This window comes from Pieris rapae, chromosome 10 (assembly GCF_905147795.1).
Source record: "Pieris rapae chromosome 10, ilPieRapa1.1, whole genome shotgun sequence".
NCBI classification, from domain to species: domain Eukaryota; kingdom Metazoa; phylum Arthropoda; class Insecta; order Lepidoptera; family Pieridae; genus Pieris; species Pieris rapae.
Window position 1 is genome coordinate 7,655,823 of NC_059518.1, and position 22,577 is coordinate 7,678,399.

At 31.2% G+C, this 22,577-nt stretch overlaps 1 protein-coding gene across 2 annotated transcripts in view; it reads left to right on the forward strand.

Annotated features, from left to right (window-relative positions):
* Positions 1 to 14,693: 14,693 nt before the first annotated feature.
* The window catches only part of LOC111000972 (neuroligin-4, Y-linked), a 45,230-nt gene continuing 37,346 nt past the window's right edge, over positions 14,694 to 22,577 (forward strand). For both annotated transcript variants that reach the window (XM_022270601.2, XM_022270602.2), the window contains exon 1: positions 14,694 to 14,880. The gene's annotated coding sequence lies outside the window, so the exon portion shown is untranslated. The remainder of the gene's footprint in view (positions 14,881 to 22,577) is intronic.

A 22,577-nucleotide genomic window follows, 5' to 3' on the forward strand; every position in this document is an offset into this window, starting at 1 on the left:
AAACAATGTAATTCGTAGCAATAACTCAACTACATATTTGTCCTTATTTATGACTAAGTAAACTTTGCTACCTATAAGTAACGTAATATTTGTCCTCCGTACGTTTGCCCATTAATCGGAGTGAGGGAATATGAGTGTAAGAAGGTTCCTAAAATGAACATAACTATAATAAATTTAAAGAAAATTAACTTCAAACAACGACCGTTAAACTGATATAATTTATTATTTTTAGATGCCATATCTAATATCTCCTTATGAACTAATTTTGGACTCTGTTAAGATATAACTCAAGTTTCAAAGAGAATTCTGTACTTTATTGTTCTAGAAATAAATTCCCTTAATAAAGCTCTACATACGAATATTATTTTTGGAATGTCTGAAAATCTTGTACATAAATTTGAGAACATAAATAATTTTTTGGTTCATATTCAACATTCGACAAAGTCATATGTAATTAAGCAATTATAATTAGAACTGCGTCAGTACCCAATAACTTCCAAAAGCGTTACCTATCCCGATGTTTAGATCATTTCGGTGGTACGAATAGATAACATTGCAGCTGAGATCACAACAGCTTTTGATTAATAGAGTACAGAAGTTGTGCTATGTATTTTCACAGACACGCTATAAATGTGTAAAACATCCAAACATACCGGTTCATATTAATTTATCTTGAAAATTGAATTGTCAGTTCAGACCAGGGCCAAGCCACTCATTTTAAGTATAGTATCAAAGACTAAGCCAAACAATTTATCTTTACAACCGTAATTATTCTCCGTATAAATTAAACCAGCTTAATTGTCCTGTAAAATTTTATAGGCACCGATCTTGTCTGTTATGAGCAGTGGCAATTAGCCAGTGTGGCACTGACACAGAGTTATGACTGTTAGAGGTTGATTGGCGAACGAATGAACGAATGAATGAGTAATTTCGTGACTAAACTAGTTCATGTGTGCGGCTTGGTATATGCTTGGGTTTGACTTAAAAATGATTGTATAGGGTAACATTACTACGATCTTTGTGTGAATTAAATCAGCTTCGTTGGTGATTGTATAAAAACCTCATTTTATATTGCTTTCTGTGGTAGAAATTTAAAATATATTTCATGATTTTTTTTAAAACACAAGAAATTCAAAAGTTAAATGAACATTTTAATAATATGTCAGGGAATTTTTTTTAAAATGTACTTGTAAATGTATTTAATGCTTTGAATTAATGAACGAATATCAGTAGTTACAACCCTAATACTGAAGATACTGGGCACAAAGTAGTCAACAAAAACTGGGATAATCGGTATGACCTATTGTGACCCAAAACTACTTAACCACACACTTTAGAGGCATTAATTAGCTAAGAGTGTGTGATTTATATGTGGAATTATTAATTTTCTTTGTGTTTTTCATAAAATAATTAAACCTTTATAATAGTAGTATGATGAGTATGATTGTTTGGTTTCGTTGGTTGCGATCATAGTAACTTCTTCATAGAAGCTTCTTTTTGATGTTTACTAAAACCTTTTTATGGTAATCAAATATTCTAAACTTATATAAACATTTTTAATATTGTCATTAACCATATCATATTGTTTTTTTTGGGAACAAAGGCCAATCACGTTATGCATTCTTCATTGCATCACTAGTTACATGGGTAAAATAATTGTTTTTTTTAAATATGCAGTCAGAAACCACAACTCTATAATAATAATCTACGTTTAGTGATGACGACACATGATGTGTCGGTAATATCATTGATAAATGATTCTTTATTTGTTTTATTCAATTGAATTAGATATTCAGATACAAGTGCTGAGTCCAATAATTTGTAAAATGAATGTGATTTGTGACAGCCTAAATCAATGATCGCTATCTGTTTGTGACATATTGTTAGCTAAAATTTACGCCCATTGGAATTCATATGCAGAGATAGCCTTTTATCATAATATTATGAGTATAGAATAAAATTAAAATACATTTAACGAAAAATATCCCGCAATAACAAAAGAAATAAGACCAATATTGTCCGAAATTTGAAGCAATAAAGGAAAAACTATGTTCGCCCGGAGCTAAATACACACAAGGGACGATAAAAAATATGATGCTACAAAACCCTGCGGCTTCGGAAATTCAATTGGCACATATCTACTCTCATAGTAAAGCAGACAAAGGAGCAAATATTATGCAAGTGATATATAGTATTTATGAAACAGCAAGGATTTTAAACAAGACGAATATAATTTTTGCAACGTCAAGCTTGTAGAAAACAGGTCAATAAACTCAAGAAGTACTATAAGTTTTGTCCGATCATCCTTACCATTGATTTGATTAATTTTTTGAATCTAAGATTTGCTGAAATGCATTTCCTTAAAGCAACTTAATAGTTATAATTAATTTCGTTAATTTGTTGAGCTAAAGTCAAACATATATTTAACATATGAGGAAACCTAGTACGATAAGATTTAATTGAAAACCTTCAATATTTTCAACATAAATTAGTGATTTTGTGGAGATGGCAACTCGATGCATTAGTGAAACGGTACACAATGTATTAGTAACCATCAGCGGAGCGGTTACTATGGTTTAGTTCTTTCCAGAGGCGAGAAGCGCCTGGCAATTTGTAAAAATCAACTGCGCTTCGCAGTGCCGTCTCGGGCGAATAAATAAAATCGATCACATAACCATTGAATGTATGTGACGTTCACTGAACTTTGATGATTGAATAGGCCACTTCAAAAGACTAACCAAACCGCTGCATAATCTTTAGTTATTTTTAAAGTGAAACTTTTATTACACCGTCTCAAACTTTTTGGTCTGTGTGGCGCATGTCGCGTGACGGTCGGCCGTGGAGTAGGGATAAAGTGAAAGGACATCATAGCAGCCAAGGCCAATATGGCGTCGTACAAAGTTCGTAGCAGCTGTCCGTGTAGTGTATAGACCATTATTCATTTGTGCCAGTGCTTCACGCTATTTTAATATGTGTAGATAATCTAAATAATTGTTAAGTATTATGTATGTCGTACTCTCAAACACACAGAATTCAATAAAAATATATACATAGTAATTCGAGATAGAAAAAAAAACGTTCCAGATTCCGTTTTCCACTAAAAACTAATTCACCTAAGGCAAGCGAACTCGTACAATATAATCTTATTTAAGTTAGTCGTACATCAATTACAATTGGACATTCAGCGTGAATACTGTTCTAACTTCGGTAATTACTGTACGGGTTAAAGTTCGAACTGAATGGATGACGCCGCGCTTGTTTATTGTTCAGGTGATTCTCCGAAAAGTTTGATAGCTTAAATGCATCAGTCAAATGTCTAAGGGCTTTATGTTATATTGCTTTAGCGTGCGGCTCTCATCCGAGATCGTAGGTTCAAAACCCTCTTACCAATGGACTTTCTTTGTATGTACACATTCAACATTCGCTCGCAGTTAACCGATTACACTAACAAATGATCATGAAACAGATTCAGAAAACTGAGGCCAAGACCGCCTCTGAGTATGATGAAGCGCCACTGATTTCATTTACATTTTTATTTATTGGAGTATTGGGATAGCGCATTTCTGTATCAGATTTATTGATCATTTTAAAGTAAGGGTTATATTTGAATTCCACAAAAATATAAAATGTTTGGAAAACATGTAGTGTTGAACCTTCGTCGCGTTGAAGTTGGGATAATGCAGTGCAAGGATTCAACAATTAATTCAGGATTGCTAATGTATGTAATATACAGATATAAAAGGAGTTAAATTTCCTTTTTTTTTGGAAATAGGAGTTTTTTGGATATTTTAGAGTACCACCAAAGTACATTTATCAAATACTACTTATGACCTGATACTAATTTTTCAGAATTCATACTTACCGGCAATAGTTTAAAAGATTGTTGGCTTTCTGTGTCGTTTTCTTACCTACCCAGTCAAAACAATTATAAACTATTATTTTTCTGTAAGTTTACGTGTGGCTAATAAAACAAAGTATTACAATGCTGTATTTATTTCATAGTAACTTAATTCCATATTCATTACAACAATATAAAAACAGTAGATTGTCCAGTTTTCTAATTAATTAAAATGCTCTTTGCTGTTACATTGTGCAGCGCAATCTATTTCTTGGAAAACGCTTTCTGCGACACTGTTTCTTTAACAATCTTAGTTAAGCAGGGCTCTTGTCCTTTTTACGTATTTTATTAAAAACATTTTCTAGAAACACTAGCGAAACAATTATTATTAAGTTCTTTAGTTTTAGATTGCATAATATATACAAGATATAGAAAATACTTTTATACAATACTATTTTTTAATAACTATTTTTTGTAAAACTTATGTTTACATAATATATTGTCTTATATATTAGATAGAAGATTTTACAAAATATTTTCAGTAGAATTCGTAATAAAATAAAATAAAATAAAAATATTGTTTTATAATGAACTGTGTAGTCGGCTATGATTTCGGCTACAAATCATTGGTTGGACATTGGTTGAGGATACTTTTTGGTTGGAGGAAAATTAACAACCTTTCAATTGAATTTTTCTTTGAGCTAAGACGCTTGGTTATGAAAAAACTTGAATGTCTTATACAAAAATCTACAAACGCTGATATGATTCTTAATAGGTATTTATATCTTATATAATGGTGCTATTTATGTATCTTAATAAAAATTATAGTTACTTGGGTGCATTAAAACGGCTAATTAACACATGTTCACCATACACATTGCGGACTTATGGATTGTCCAATTTGCATATAAATAATTATGGTGGTAGTATTATTTTTCAATAGACATTTTTCCCTTGATTCATACAAACTGAATCAGTCCAACCAAGTGATATTGTACTATAACTGAAGAGCTGGAGAGACTGTAGTTTCGTTATATGATATGATTTTACGGAAAGATTAGAAATCTCAAAGAAACGGGATGAGATGTATAGTGGTTTTAGGGATATGGTTTAATATCATTTCGAAGGAAGCCATGGTGTCCAAGGCTACTTAGTTCAAAGGACACATAAAGGGGTATTCCTCAGCGAAGGCCGATATTAATGCGGAGTTTAAGATTAGGGTGCAAAAGTGTGCCAGTGTATGTTTCTAAGTTTTTGTTTAGGTACAATTATGTTTTTGCTTAAAATATTTTAGTAGTTTGGCACCATCTGTGGATTATTATTTGAAGTTTGAGAACTTTTTAATTTCATATAGTTTTGTTTACCTGCCATCTGTTGAGTATTTATTGAACTGCAACAGTTAGATATATAAAATACTGAAATATGTCCTTACTCAAAAATAGAGGGCAATGAAATGAACGTTGCATTTCTCTGAATTGGTTCAGTCTATATAAACCTTATGACTAACGAACTAGCATTTTGTATGTCTGCCAACACCAAACTTATTTCGCAAAATGTTTATTTCTCTTACGCTATAGATTCGAGACATGACCGGATTTCGACTCATGGAAAAATAATTGTCTTAGGTAAGTCAAAATAAGCCGTCTTAAGTCTTAATATTAATAGTAAAGAAAAAATAAAGCAAAAATAAGACTGTTCTTTTTCACATTTCACATAAAATGCCTAATCAGCTTAACTCGTGTATTAAATTGGCGTAAAATTGTCCGTTTTCAATACTTTTTTACATTTTTAGCAAAAAATTGTTAACCGAATAAAATGAAACAAAACAGCAACGGATAAATGGACAGGCGTCGAACAGTGTCTAAATGAATTGAAAAGTTTGAATTGATTGGATACTACAAGGTAGAATCGTTAATGGTCTGCGTACCATATTAAACATTTATTCAAACACAGTAGGTCACATATATTTTTGTAGACCTATCTATTATCTGCATTTATAGATAGTTCATCTATATATTTTTTCATAGAATGGAGCAAACAGGCGCCAACCTCATCTGATGTTAAGTGATATCGCCGTCTAAGGAAACTCTAAATGCCAAAGGTCTCGCGTGTGCATTGCTGGTTTTTTAAGAATTGGTAGTCTCTCTTCGCTACTAACACTAAATCGAATTGGTACGAAAATACTTAATTAGGCAGCTGGTTCCATATAGTGCTGGTGCATGACAAAAACTGTCTTAAAATCTCTCAATTGTGAAACGACGGTTATTGAGATGATACGGGTGTAATTTCGTGTTCTGGCGACATTCGATGAAAAAACTCAGATGCTGTTCGGACTACTTCGGAATACTTTTAGGTTTAAAGACATTTATTCTCATAATAGACATTAGTCACTTACATGAGAATACTTATATGCTAACGTTACAATTTGAAAAAAAAGAAACTTGTTCTACACTTTCATTTCTGTATATTTGGATCACTCAATAGATGGTCTTTTAATCTTAATTTAAATATTGCTAGGCTGCCTGCACTTTTTATATTTTGTGGGAGTCTAATATACCGCAGTACTCCCTCATCGCTCAATGTTTTTTTGCCGTAATTGGTTCTATACTTAGGTAGAATTAAATAATGAGGGCGTCGTGAACTGCGCTTTTGAATTTGATTTAGTGAATGTAATGTTAGTGTGTATGTAGTCATTTAAAATTTTGTATAGATATTGTAAAATTTTTGTGTATGTCTTTGTTTTGTATGTCATCTTTCAAATGCGTCTTCTACTTTACAGATAAATATTTGTTTGCTTAAAATATATTTGGGTCTCATTGTTCAGAATACCGTATTTTGTTCTACTGTGCAACCGTAGCTTTGGAATGATTGCGCTGAGAATCGTTTGTGGCTGAGAGCTTATATGAAATCCAGATGGATAGAATATTATTTATGCTTCACGGTAAAGGCTTTATTTCAAATTACTTAAGTGGCCTACATAAATTACAACGTAGACACACTGATCATATAAAACATCTATGGATAAGTAATAATGATAAAAAAATTATAAATAAATTATTTTTTAAATTGGTATACGTTATACACACGCGACAAATGATGTAAGTGGCTTTTCTCAATAATTTATAAATAGTCAGACAAAAAGATTGGAGCTCCGGTGTATGAATATGTATATATATCATGTCATATATGACATGATATATACACATATTATATCGTGTATAATAATAGAGAAATTAAAATAGTAAACTCTATATCTAAGCTCATTACACAGCCAAGGTACTGAAATACTTGAAGAGTGATAGTAGAGCCTCATACGCAGCATACAAACAGCTGAAGATGACCTGGACAGGGTATAAGATGAGAGAAAATCAAGAAAATTTGACAAAACTTATCAGAAAAGTCAGGCTAAGAGAGGGGAGTATGTCGTTAAAAAAATATCGGTTTTAATATAGACTCGCAGAGCAAAATTGAGGAAAGACAAGAAGCTTTAGAGGAGGCCTTTGTCGGAAGACAAGTTGTAACCGAACTACCGTTTGCCAATTATCATTAGATATTAAAATTGGAAGTATATTAGTTAAACTCTAGTTAATAGTTAAAATGTGTTTTTTTAGATAGTAGTCATAAGTAAATTAATTTTAGGCACACGAAACTACTCTGTGTAAAACTTGTTAACAACAATAAAGGCTTTATTAATATTAGTAGAGCCTCAATCTTCTACACACTTGTTTTAATCAGATAAATTCTGTTATATATAAAGATATCAAAGCAGTTCTTTGTTAATTACTGAATCTATTTAAGGCATTGAAATATAAAAAGTCACTACAAAACGTGATCTTTGGAAGATTTTACTTTGTATAAGTGGCAGAGCTTAGGTTTATAAGTGCAAAATCATTATTTTCTATAAATAATTTAAGACTAGAAATCAGGTTTAGTGCTCTTATAACTCTCCTTTTTATAAATGTTTCATCCAAAATTTGTGTAGTAATTATTAAACCACATTAAGAAGACTAACATGGTAAAATCCTCGTAGTTCTAATCAAGCGGATGGCACGTCACTTGTATGACAATTTTCTGTCAAATATTCAATGCAGAGACATATTTTTTTTTATCTGTAAATGTTAGTAACAATGCTTAAAATAATAAAATGAAGAAAGAGTTTACGATATTATATGTATGTGCAACAATTTTTTAAATTTCAATAATTGTTGTGAAAAAATTTTTATCACAAAAATCGAGAATTATGACAATTATGAGAACAATTTATTCGATGAATTACGTAGACTTAACACTGACTTACCTAGACTGAATATTCAAATTTAAAACAAATATTATTCTAAATTCGAAAACAATACCTTACAATCTCGCTGTAGACCGGAAGACAAATTTGATGCAATTTGTAGTAAGCGAACTGTAATCTAGTCTAACTTGTAGTTACTCGGTTGAGTCGCAAATCATCTGTTCGACTCTTCCAATTTGTAAGTTTGTCCCTTGACTTACAACTTGGCAACTGACGAATAATGGTTTATCTAGGGAATTGATCATAAGAATGAAGAAAGTATATAAGAGCGTAAAGAGAATTTCGGGTTGAAGCAGATATATTTTATTATTAATCAGCTTAAGCTGGCAGATTTTAGAGGTCCCATTTAGTGTGCATTGCAAACAAATTTATCTTAATAATTTTTATAACGGAGGGCCATCAATCCTAATACAATTTTTATTTTGACAGGAATAGAATTAAATTACAAACGTATTTTACATTGCAGTCTAACTACTAAAAAAGTTGATGATTCGTATATTTAAACTTTTATTTAATTATATTATATTGGGACAACAGATCTTCATAATTAGTTTTAGTATCAATATAAAACAGATTCTCATTACAGTCTTTTAATAATTTGTCCAAATTTTTCATTGGATACATTAAATATAAATAAGTTTTTAATGTTGTTTAGAGTCCAATTTGGTTCGTCTTCAGCAAATTTGCTTCCAAAACCAAACAATTTAGTCACATAAAGGCAAACTGAAGTGCGAAATCTAAAATAGACGTTAATGGTCTGATCGCATCTTAATCTATGCCAATTAACCCAGAAAACATATTAGAACAATCTAAATATAACCCTATTGCGAATACAAAAGGCTTATATTTGCATCATGTGCTGAATTGTTGCATTGCATGAGTAATGTTTATTTAAAATCACACGCTTTGCTATTCAGCTAAAGTTTAAAATCGTTTGTCTTGTCGATGTGGATTAAATATCGAAGTTTATGCTATATTTTGCTCATACATTGGTGTAAAGTTCTAGATATTTTTTTCTTTATATTAATGTATTTATCAATTATGTATGTGAATTTATATTTTTTCTAATTCATATAATAATAAAGATTTAAATAGTTATAAATAAAAAAAAAGTTAATCGTAAAACAAATTAATAGTTCATTACCGTCCGTATTATGTATTCTCTTTTCGTTGACATAATTATTATTTCGGCTGGTAAAGCCCCATGAAACAAACTCAGAAATATGTATATGAAGCAATGCACAGGCAATCTAAAGGAAAAATGACTCGTTTTATTGATAAAGCTCAATAAAGAACAGTAACAACTTTCATACAACAAATACTCCTTCCAATTTAAGAGAATATTTATGAAAACGTAACCATAATCTTATTTCCATACAAAGCTAATTTGCACATCAGATCACGGAAAAGATTATCGTTTCAGGCACCAAGCTTGATCACAGTGAAATCGAGATAAGATGGAACTTAAATAAGCTTACGGAATTGGTAATTTCGTATTCAAATTCAAGTTAGAGTAAATTTTAATAACATATATTTTTTTATAAACAACAGTTAAGACATAGCCTGATGCCCTTCTTTTATAATAATGTTAAATGGTATACATAATTACAGATATTTACGATACGTCAAAATATTGTCAATTACATACGTCAGGAATGTATTTAAATGTGCTCTGGAATAAGATGACTTATCGATACCTATTCGGACCATAAATCTATATATATTTGATTGTTTTTAAGGAAAAATGCTTAACATTGTAACATGCTAGTGGCGGCGTCCATGCGTCGGGTTGTCTCTCTTCCTAAAATATGGCGAGGGGGCCAATGGCTGGCCATGCTATATTAGTTGTTTTTACTACGTATTTGCGTTGTGCCCACGAGTATGTGCGTGCTCCTATTTTACCATGCCTCCTGCTGATATAGGGCAAATCTTTGTTTTTAATTTATTTCATTATTCGTTATTACTCAAGATGTCATATGGAAAATGGTGTAATGGTTGCTGCTCCTTACAAACGCTGTGTTAAATAAAAAAGAGATTGCGATTAAAAAGAGTGGTGGAGAGTTTATTGCCAGTCCTTCTCTTCCGTTCTACGCTCTTGATTTGAGAACTGGCAGTAAAATGTATTATTAATGTAAAATTTGAATCATTTCATCTATGTATATTTCTTTTTTTGTCGATCATAATTGTACATTATTCTACCTACATTAATAAATGATTTAAAAAAAAATTCTAGCAAACAGTTACCTATAGCCAAACACTGCACTGATAATTTCTTAATATTTAAAGTTCATTTCCATATAATTTCTACATCATTGTTAGATTAGGAAATAGTGTCGAGCTATAGTTTGAATACAGATAAGCTGCGTGACAGACGGATTCAGAGCTCAGCTTGAAGCGATGATAGCAAATATTGTGCATTGTATTATATTGCTAATTTATCAATTTATTAAGAGAATGGTATTTAAATAATAATAAATGTATATTTAACATACTTATTTAGTTAGTTAACTCATGTATAACTAACATTCGTACTAACTTCTAACTGACGTGAGACTGATCTTGATTTAGATTTTCCTGATTCATGTGCTCTTTTTTATTTTTGTTTTTCACCGATCCAGTATCAGTTAGTTGAGTTTATTTATTTTGTTCCTGTTAAGTTTCTTCTTAATAACTGTATATAGAATGTATTTTTGCACTTCTTGCCTACCCTATGTAATTTAATACTTTTTTTTTCTTCGCTCACAGTGGTTGCCTGGAAGAGATCGCTCGAAAGCGATAAGGCCGCCAGTTGCTCTCCTTTTCATCTAACTACGTTCAATTTTTATATTGTAATGTAACGAAATGTTCATAAATAAATAAAATAAATAAACAAATATGTAATATAATGGTCTTTATAGCTGAAAATTTTGGTTTAGTAAATTAAAAGTAATGTTAATTTTGATAAGGTAGAAGACTGACGACTTTTCTACTTGCATAATATAATACATAAAATTAAAATTTACTGAACCTATTAAATAAGAAACCTTATTAAACACAACTTTACAACGTCGTAAAAGTAATTACAACTTTATTTAATTTTATGTTTTTAGAATACTATATAAACTTAAATGGAAGAAATTCAAAGCCCGAGCGTAAAAGGGACTGCTCATAAATTCTACTGAAATCCACACATTCACCATACATAAAAGGCTCGCGAAAATAGTCTAGATTTATGTACTGACTACGCGAAAATATTTCATAATGTATTTAACATAGAAATTCATTTTGAATAATTTAATTTTGAAAGTTTATTTACATTGAATTGCATAATTAAATTTAGTTAAGAGTTCACAGAAAGTTTTTATATCGTATCTTTCTTGTTTTTATTTTTCGATTATTGTAAAAAATATTTTTATAATAACAACTTGGCACATCACTATTTATTTTAGTTATCCACACTACGTTGCAAAGAAACACAAATAACACAATACATAAAAATAACAAGGGATGCAACAGGCCTTATCGCTAAGCGATCTCATCCAGGCAACACTAGTAAGGAAAAAAAAACAATAATTAAAAATGATGAGTGCAAGAAGTGCATAACCAGAAGTTATATGAAAAAATATTTATATTAATCTATAGAATCTTAATCTAGAGAAAATAAAAAAAACAATATTAATAACTTACTAAAACTAAAAAGCTAATCTTAAGGATTCAAGAATAGCTAATAGCGATGTAATACAAAAGAAGAGGAGATACGTGAATTATACGTCGATCACGATTGATCAGGATATGATAGGAAATGTTTATATAGAAGAGTTTTAAAAGACGACAGGGAGGAAGCCAATCGTCTAGAGTCGGGCAGCTTATTCCATAGCCTAATGGCGGAAATCCTAAATAAATTGCCTATGAAGGATGCCTATTGTATTAGTATTTTAATGGATTTCGTATATACAACATGTTGGTTCTATTATCGATGCATAAATTGTTCATCGAAAAAATTTTTGTTTTGTTTTTAAAAGGCGTGGCTACTGAGGAGGTCGTTCCATCATCATCATGACTTCAAATACACGACAGTGTTTTTTTTTTCTTAGTGATTACTACCTCAAATTAATCACGATCATCTCATCCCCGAGGAATAAATTTCGATTCCCAGCTGAGTACCAATAGATTTTCCGGCACATTTAATACTGAATGTTGAGCGAAGGAAAACAATATGAGGAAACCGGTGTGCCTTAGACCCAAAAACCAACGACTTCTGTCAGGCTTCTACAGGCTACTAAAAAATCAAATGATCGGAAATCAGATACACCATATAAACTTAAATATGTAAACAAATAAAGGAATCTGTAAACAAAATAATTCTACGTTTCCACAATTCATATATCTAATACCTGACAAGGAATGCCTGCGATGTCTAGAAAGGATTATTCTTGTTTTAACATTTCGGTCCTTATGTTAGAGGCATAAGATTCAATTTCGAAAAGATTTGTTTAGTTTGTAAGGCATAAGTCGTGATTTGAGACCTGATAGAACTAAAACATCTGAGCCTCGCGTTTCATGTGAATCCAAATAATATTGTTGGAAGCTTATTTTCTTAAGTTAAAAATAGTAAGTCAAATTCACATCAATGCTAGAAGATAAAAAGTTACATATTTGTTTTTGAAGAGCTTTTACCAATAAAACTTTACATTTATTTTATACATATATACAGTGATTATTTTATATTATTTATCATGTCAGAAAATATTTTTTGTGTCTGTTACAATCATGAGCCATGAAACATACAACATGACTGACGAAGCTTTTGATAGGCCACCGATGGTGGCTTAACCGTGGCAGACCTGATCTTTAGTATTATCCTATTGACAAGAACTGCCCAGCCTAAAGAACTACGACCTGGAAGTATAGAGCTTATAATAAAAACTGAATGCAACATAGAGTTAATTAGCCATACTTGCTTGTGAGCCTTCTGGCAGTGCGAATGTCTCCTGCTCGTCTGCCTACTTTAACATAAAAAAAAAATAAAAAATGATGTTAGATAGTAACAATTTTTCTATAGGTATATAAAAAATGAATGTGATTAGCATTAATCTTATCATAAAATACATATTTGACTCTGACAAACCTGAACACTATGACCACTCATCAATCAAAGCCAGTACTCAAATGCGCGCTCATTTTTGACATTCAGTGGTGAGTAGTACTCAAAGTGCAAATAACTTCAAATTTCAAAGTATTTCCGGCGCTTTAAAAGGCTGTCTGTGTTCGTAGCTTCGTCACTTTATCTCTACTATTTTCTCGCTATTTTTCAGAACGGGATCTTTATAAGTTGCACGATTTTAAGGGGCTGTAAATAAGCGGAATGTATAGTAAAAACTATTTTTTTGTATTATTCAGTACTAAGTAACTTGTGATAGATGCGCTTATCTTATAAACTAATCGATTAAATTCAATAAAATAACAAATTACCTATATGAGGAAGTCAATCTATCTGTCGAGAAAGGCTTATATAAACATTTGGCTACGATCATATTTTCACTAAGGTGAAAACACAACAGTTAGTGATGCCTTAATTTGTTTTATGATAATTATGATAACAAATGATGGATGCAGGGTAAGAAGGATCATAGTCAGTATTTTTCGAAACGGAGTTGTCAATGCGATCTAGTAGGAAAATTCAGTCATCTTTCTTTCCGTGTACTCTTCAAAATTCTCCGTATCTATAAGGATAAGTTTGCAGTATATAAAACGTTTAAACTAAAATCACTTACGCATTATAATTTAAATTATTTTAAAAATTTACGATCTGTAAATCACGCCAAAATAATATGTATGTATTTAATATTGTATGTAATGTTTGTTAAAGTTAATACAGCGTTTAATACACTCTGAATTAACTCATTTCCCGTTAATACAAACGCGTTAATTATTTTTACCAAAGAAAATGTTTTAATTTAGTTTATAATAAGGTTTTCCTTCATTCTAAAGTGTACGAGAGCTCGGAATCAAAAGTCATTAAATACTACCAAAGAGAACAATTTTCAAACAAAACGTGAAAAACGATCTCAATTTGCATTCCAAAGGGCACCCCGTAACAACAAAAGGTGTCTAATTCTTAATTATTGCTGAAGGCGTTGCCATAAAAATAATAGGTTTATTTTTTTTAATACTTCATGTTTTTATTAATATATTCAATTGAATGACAAGCATTGTTCTTTAGTTCTTATTATTCAAATAGTTTTCTTTAGTTTTAAATTAAAAATTGATTTTAATAACCCTATTGAATAGACGCTGTTTTCAATTTATCATCGCGCGTTAAATCAGCTGTAGCAAAGCTTTTATTAAACTCTTTGAATATTTTATCTACCTGGACATTAATTTTAATAAAATGAAATGTATTTGTTAAAAGATAAATGTGTAAAGCGCCATCTTCCACATAGGAAAGGTATTATCATCTAAGGGCGCAATCCAGCCACCGATATTAAACCCCTACAGTGAAATTAGGTTCATGTTACGTATCGCGTAACGGCGTACGTACGTAACGCGTTTATGACTTCAGTCGCGCCTTAGCTACGGTTGGGAGCGGTACTATCAGCTTGTATACGGTCAATTGCGAGAATTCAACCCACGCTCGAAAATTTGAAAATCGAAAGACGATTCATTTATTCCTCTGACAGTAAAAAGTGAAATTGTGACCTTGTGTGACTTTAAGTTGTGATAATGTTAGGAGTCGGATGTCCCCGTAAAACAAAATGTTTGCAAGGTAATTATGTATTGCGAGAAGAAAAGGTCGCTTAGAGTAAATTGCAGCTGTATTCACAGTTGCCCTTTGTAATTGCTTGTTGACTTTTGTGAAGCTCTTTTGATCCTATCTAGATCCCTTTGAAAAAAAATTAATTAGAAAGTTTGCGGACTTAGCCTTAAGCAATTGTGTAGAGTTCGTCTTTTAATTGAGAAATGGGCAACGCAATCTTCAAAGGGAAATCAAGCAGCCTTTCACGTTCTTGAATCTGTTTTAGTGTTTCTGTTTCAATTTAATTAACATATATTCTTTGATATATCTTATTTGTATCAAAAGGCAACTGGGACGTAAAATTTATAGGCACTGAAAATGCCTCGAATTTTCCTTTCTAGAGACAGATTGACAAAGTGACGTCGTTTCCGTGTTACATTTCGCTAACCCTCTCATTGAATTTCACCCCTTATGGAATTCACACACGACATCGTCTTTTCTTACGCTTTACTACAAATTTCAACGCTACTATTATCATCTACATTAGGTTACTGTTTGTAATTTTAGTCGTAAAATCATATCATTCCGGACATAAGCAAATTGTACTATGTAATTTGTGTGAATATTACGATTCATACTACTGATTTAAAAAAAATTACAATACGATTCCGAAATAGAGTATATACGATTGCAGAAGCTTAGTTGGAAATTAATTTAACCGATATAGTATGTAAATTAATATTAGAACTAAATATGTAAGACGTATTAAATAACAAATCATGGTTAAGACCTTAATGTTACGGAATATTTTTTTTATATATATGACAGTTGTAAATCCCTACAATAAACTATATGAGCAACCAGAATGTGAATAAATTCCAAACAGTAATAAATCGAGGACATAACATAGTCAATTCCGAAATGAAATGAGGGTAGTTGGATTATATTTCCGCGTTATTCGTCATATAAGAAAGGGGTCAAACGCGCGCTAATGGCACAAATCATGAAAACGTCAGATTATTTCAATCCTTAGTGAGTTATTCCTTCGCTATATGAGCTTTTGTAGAAATTTTTTACCCACGCAAAGAATGCGGAAATGGAAAGGTGTTGATTATTTTTTATTTTCATTGAAATCATTGTTAAGTTTTTGTAATTATAGAAATAAGGTTTAAGTAAATTTACTTATTAGCAATGCAAAAACGAAATATCGAGTACAGAGAACCAATGAATTTTGTATATTGTAAATTATTATTTATATAGGCAGTGCAATTAAAAGTTTGAATATTAAATTACATTCTATAGGCCATTAAACCATTACCATAATGATCTACGTACCTATACAATAACTAATGAATGGGAATAAATGTTTACGGAATTAGAATATTCTCAGGTGTTTTATCATGTCTTGAACGGTTGATACACGTGTTTACTTTTGGGTCTTAACTTCAGATTCAAAATGGAATCTAAAACCAAAAATTAATTGGTTGCTGATCTAATTTTACACATTATTGTTGTTTTTTATTAATATTTAATGTATAATATTCTACGGTTTTGATATTTGTAAATATGTGAGAAACATGCATACTAAAATACAATAATAGACCTGTTTAGTAATTTTATTCTGGGAGTACATTGTCTTCACATATAATTATTTTACTAATGTAAACAAATATTTTAAATTCTATTTTAAAAGGGTAACTGTGGAGTATCTTGCCCAGTCTTCTCCACACGAAACTACCTTTTGGAAGGGGCAATTAGAATCACCTTTAAATTTTATTTAACCATCAAAAGTGCCATTTTAAGTGGTCTAATTGGAACAAATGATTTGATTTGATTAGATTTAAACGCTATGTAAAATTCTTTACTTTTCTCCAAGATTTGTATAAACTAAATACCCATTGTAAAGTGATACTATTTCTTACTACTCTGTCCATGGTGCCCTTAACAGTTTTAATTATTAAAAGCTGCAAAACAATAGCATATTACGACTAACGGAAAAGTTTTGCCATAAATGTCGCGAGTCATTCTTAAATGCTTTATCGCTTTCAGGGTGTCGGATGTAAACAGGATAGTCACCCCCTCGTAATAGATTGTAACATGGAAAATTCAAATTACGCTTACATAACTGATAATACATGCTTGAAATGTCCCAGCACCAAAGTCTCCTAATAAATAAGATTTCCGAATGTGAAGAAAGTAACTTAAGTTGATAATAATTGATATGAATTATTTTCGGAATTTTATTATGAAATTAAGAAGAGAATCATAACGCAATAGGTGGAAATGGTATGTTGGTATTGGCCTTTACCCGCCAAAGGGTGATTCATGCGAGGAAAAAATAACATCCAAAGGCTGATATGGCATAGCGCTAAATAACCAATAAATTTGAAATTAGTAAAACTCTAGACAAATAATTTACACAAACGAGTAACTTTTATTAATTTATGTTTATAATGAAGGAATTAAAAGGCTTTTACTATCTCAAAATAAAGTTGTAACAGACAGTACATTGGCCTAATTTTTAAAACATAATTCTCTGTTTGACCTCCAATACATGCGTATTTTTATTGTTTTTGCGAAATCAACACTCGCTTGTACGCGTAACATAATATTATAACAGGGACGTAGGACAGATATATCAATTATACATATACCGATATCTGAGGCCTTATAAGGTTTGTAGCGCCATTATTATTGATAATTGCAAATACGGCGTTTATGGTATAAACATTTAAGAATCACAAACATGTATCGACTCCATACATACTTCTACTATTCGTAAACGTAACGGCCATCTTTCGAATTATTTTTTAAAATTTTAACCATATTCTTAATTTGAATTTTACTTGAAGGGAATATATATTCCAAATTTGAATTTGTATTCCAATACATCTCAGTTTATATATGCCGACATATTCGGGATCTGTTTTATTGTGTTTTTAAATATTGAAAAAGTAATAAAGTGAATTCCTAGAATGAAACGCACAATCAACACTTTACGGCCTTTTCATCAAGAATTTAAAACCGAACGGAAACTAGATGTTGTTCCCACTACATTGACCACTTTGATAGTATGTTTGGGTACGCACTGATTTATTCAATGCGATTTATTTTCCCTTTTCCTATTATTTTCCTTTTTAATTTGTTGGGAAGATGGCTGCTATCCTTCCATCAATTTATGTATGTCAGCCTGAGAGAAATCTTATAAGGGTACGGACCGATTTTAAATAAACCAGATTATCCATAAATATGATGATCTCTGTTTTCATGGTCAAAGCGTCAAGGTGAAACTTATTTCCCGGGGTCGTACGTTTATATCACTGCTACTTACCAAATAATTTTTCATTACAGCAATTAACACTTATTCTTAGGAGAAACATGAACTTCTCGAAGAATCCGATCAAAATTGTAAGATTTGTCTTAGGCACAGATGGCGAATCTCTTATAAACAATGATTATAAAAACCAGAACTCTAAAGCCAATAATAAGAATTGTTTTTTATAAATGTTGGTGTTTATCCATTTTATATGCGAGCATCTCCAGAGCCAAATGTGATTAGGTATAGTATCGTTTTGTTATATTTCTAATTATGAGTAGAAGGTTGTAATTATGAAGTGATCATACAACTTGTTGGGTTCTATTAATTAATGTTTAATTAAAATGAAACACCGTTTACGTATAATCATTTTATAGGATCAGTTTTATAATTTATATTTTAACCCGATATTTCTAAGATTTTCAACGCGTTTCAATGGTATATAGTAATTTTAAGCTTGTTTCAATATTACTAACTAATAAAATGCCGTATCTACCTAACCAATGAAAAAAAAGCGTGTATGTTATCAACACGCGATAAAACTTATGCTTATTTTGTGTTACAAGATAAAAAAATATCCACCACCTTGTTCTACGTTTGCAGAAAAAGACAAAAAAATTACTTTCTTATATCTTCTTAATTTTCCTTTACGCGCCAAAAGAAGTAAAACCTTAACTTTTTTAGTATTTTCTTATCAAGCCCTCTTGTCTAACCAACAATACGTCTGCTGATTATATAAAGTCAAAACCAATAAGTTTTCTTAACTCCGAACAATACCAGGCTAAGAATATATAACAACTATTATACTATTTAAAATTTCTCTCGCTATTGTTGACATTTCGCTCGCGGCAATTTTCCACTCGACTCAGTTCAGAACAAGCCATCAAACTGATTCTAGACCCGGGTCGTTGACACAAAGAACATTCACAGTAGTCTGGAAAATATTTGGGAATTCTCTGCTGTTTTAAGATGGGCCACTTAGACTTCATTTTTCTCAATGGAAAAATCTTGCTTATACCGAGGTGTGTTCTTAAGACATCAAAAGGATTTTGACGGATCGCTTGAGTAAAGCTTCGTCTAGTTATGACTTTTTTAAACAATACAGAATTTACATATTTTTATTCTTTGGAATATTGCATTTGCTTGAAAACTGAATCTCGCGTGTGAAGTACATGACGTATAGTTCATTCCAACAGAAAATTAAGTACGTTATAAAATGGAATATATTTTCATGGCTGATTTGAATATTACAATACTAAGCGATATAATGTACATAGATTCTTGAACTATCTTTACTTATTGAATATCAAAGTACTGTTCCAAACCACTAACAATTTTATGTTTTTTTATTATTATTTTAATTGTAATGTTAAGTTAAAATATACCTTTACACATAGTATATTACTAGCTCTGCCCTGTAGTTGCACCATCATTATTCAGTCGTATGAATGTTTAAACTGATTTGAAAGAATTTGAGTTCGTTTATTATAAAAATAACTTTTCGTAGGTTGAGCTACATTTTTGTTTTAATTGTCTCATTATTTGCACTTCAATTTAAAAAAAAATTGAATTTATTTTCCTCTACATAATAATAGTATGTAGCTGAACTCCTAAAACAATGAATTTTGATTTTAAATATTCATTATTAATATTTTTATTAAAGTGATTCTCTCTTGCAAATTGCAACAAAAAAATCGAATAACGTAGTCATAATTGTATGTGTAAATTAAATTCAATAAAAAAGAACAATGAATACATCAAACAGGCGTAAATATTTTTTTGGCTCAAGCTCCATTTCGGAATTAAGGATATTTTTATTCCTAAAATCAAACATACAAACCAGGTTTATTTTTCCCATATTGAATATTATATTTTATGTATGAATAGTTTGGTTTGTCTCGGCCATTTCTTGCACTAAATAATATGCTTACTATGTCATTGAAGAATCTCACTATGCATTCCCGGAACATGGCTTAGACGTCTTATGAGGCAGCATAACTCTTCATTGTTTCGAAACAATTTCTAATTCAAACGTATTCAAAGACATTTCTATCTAGTATGATAGACCTTTTCATCAGGTTCCCAACAAAGTTGTATTATGTTTCATTACATTCGCTTCTTGCTTAGTTTGCTCGCAATCTCCGTATTGTGCAAGTTTTCAACTCTATTTTGAACTTTAACACAATAAATGTGAATAGATAAGATATAGGGCCACGCTTTCAGCGAAATTGTTTTTTTTCAATTCACACGAGCTTATAATTTTTAAGAAAAGCTAGCAAAACGCAATAAATTATCAAAAATATAGTAAAGGAAAAAAAAATCACTATAGACAAATCAATTTTTTCCTTAGGCGTTAGGTGTTTTTTTTTTAGTTAGCTAATGCCTTAACTATTAGGGTAACATTGGAGACCCCACGTTATCATACTTATTAAAGTATCTTCAGCAGCTTCAGCTATTAATAAATATGGAGAGATGGTTCTCCATATTCATAAACTTACTGATTGCGGTTCCTCAGGGATCAGTATTGCTATCTATGCTTTCAAATATTGGATGGGATCATTAGGGGTTCAGTTCTTAGATTCTTCTTCTTCAGTTCTTCTCTCTTTTGTTATGCCTCATGCGGATATGCAATATAGGGTTGCGGCCTGTGTCGGATGGCAGGATGCCAGAAAAAAGTCGAGTCCCACATAGACCCAATGAATTTACTAATAGCATTACTTCTTCGGTTATGTCAAAATATATATAACAGAAATAAATTAAATATAACAAATAATATTTTCACGTAACGAAAATCAATTCGGAAAATATTGGGAAACGGAAACTAATTAATTATGTAACGAAGTAAGTTCCGAATCGGAAGTTATCATGTTGGCTCTGATATTAATATAAAGATATAGTTAATAATGCTTGTTTGTATATTATAATAAACTAGCAGACTCGGCCAAGCGATGTTGTGGCTAAGGTTTTGTTTTATTACATAGAAGTAAACTATTCAAGGAAAACGGTAGGAGAACTTCTGTGAAAGGTAGATATCTTATGTTAAACGTTGGTACTTTTAACATAGCGCCATCTGTTAGGATTGTATCAAATAAAAAAACTAATATTTGTAATAATATATAAACAAACAAACATAATATTATTAAATTGAGATGTAAGCTATCCTATTTTTTAAGTTAGATCAAACTGTACACGATGTGCAAATTTGATTGATATCGGATCGGAAGTTGGGAGTTCATCGCGGACAAAAAACGTGACACGTAATTTATATAATTTATATATATTAATATAGTAAACCTGATATTAACAACAAAAACATACACTTCAAATAAAACAAAATATTTGGACGCTTTAATAAAGCAGGTGTTTGACTGAATTAATTATGCAGACCTTTAGTTAGGTTAGTTTATGCTACAATGAAACTTCATGTATATTAGAAAATAAATAATAACAACTTACAATTATACAACATTGTAATGTTATATACCTACTTCGTAATGATAAGATAAAATTATTATTTAATAAATTTTTATTTCGTTCGTATACCTGGGATTTAGCGTAGGATAATGCACGTGTGATGAGCTAAATAAAAAAAGCTGCTGCTATTTTTTATTTCAAGGGACCGATCGTAAAGGAGGCACTCACAACGGCGAGCGGCAGCAGGTGTTATGCTGGTGGTATGTTGCCGACTTATCAGGGAATGGTACGGTCATTTCTTGTAGGTCTCTGAGTCGTGACGGAGATTAGACTAGAGACTAGAGACGGACTGTTTTTTTTTTATAGAACAGGAGGCACACGGGCAGGAGGCTCACCTAATGTTAAGTGATACCGCCGCCCATGGACACTCTCGATGCCAGAGGGCTCGCGAGTGCGTTGCCGGCCTTTTTAGAATTGGTATGCTTTTTATTGAAGGGCAAGACAAGAATCCGAACAATTTATTTATTTATTTATTCACACTTCGTTGCTAGAAAGAAACACAAATAACACAATATATATAAATTACAAGGGATGCAACGGGTGGCCTTATCGCTAACAAGCGATCTCTTCCAGGCAACCCTAGTAAGAAAAGAAAACAATAAATAAAAAAATGATGAGTGCAAGAAGTTTCTCTGAACAATTCACACAATTCCTCTGAACACTCTCCATGGTAAATAGCGGTAGAAGATTTCAACTCGCCATAGGATCAAGCTGTTCGGAGAGGAATCGGTCGTCGACGATTCGAACCCCTCTTCGTTGAATACTCTTATTTCGTGGAAGCTCAAAGTCCATAAGCTCAAAGTGCCAAAAGCGATCGTAGGTATAAATACACACTTACAGTATAAAAGTTTCTTTTTTCATTTTAATGAAAAAAAATAAAAAAATAAATTATGTTTAAACGGAACACAATTTTATCCAGTTATAACTAGTTGTCGTC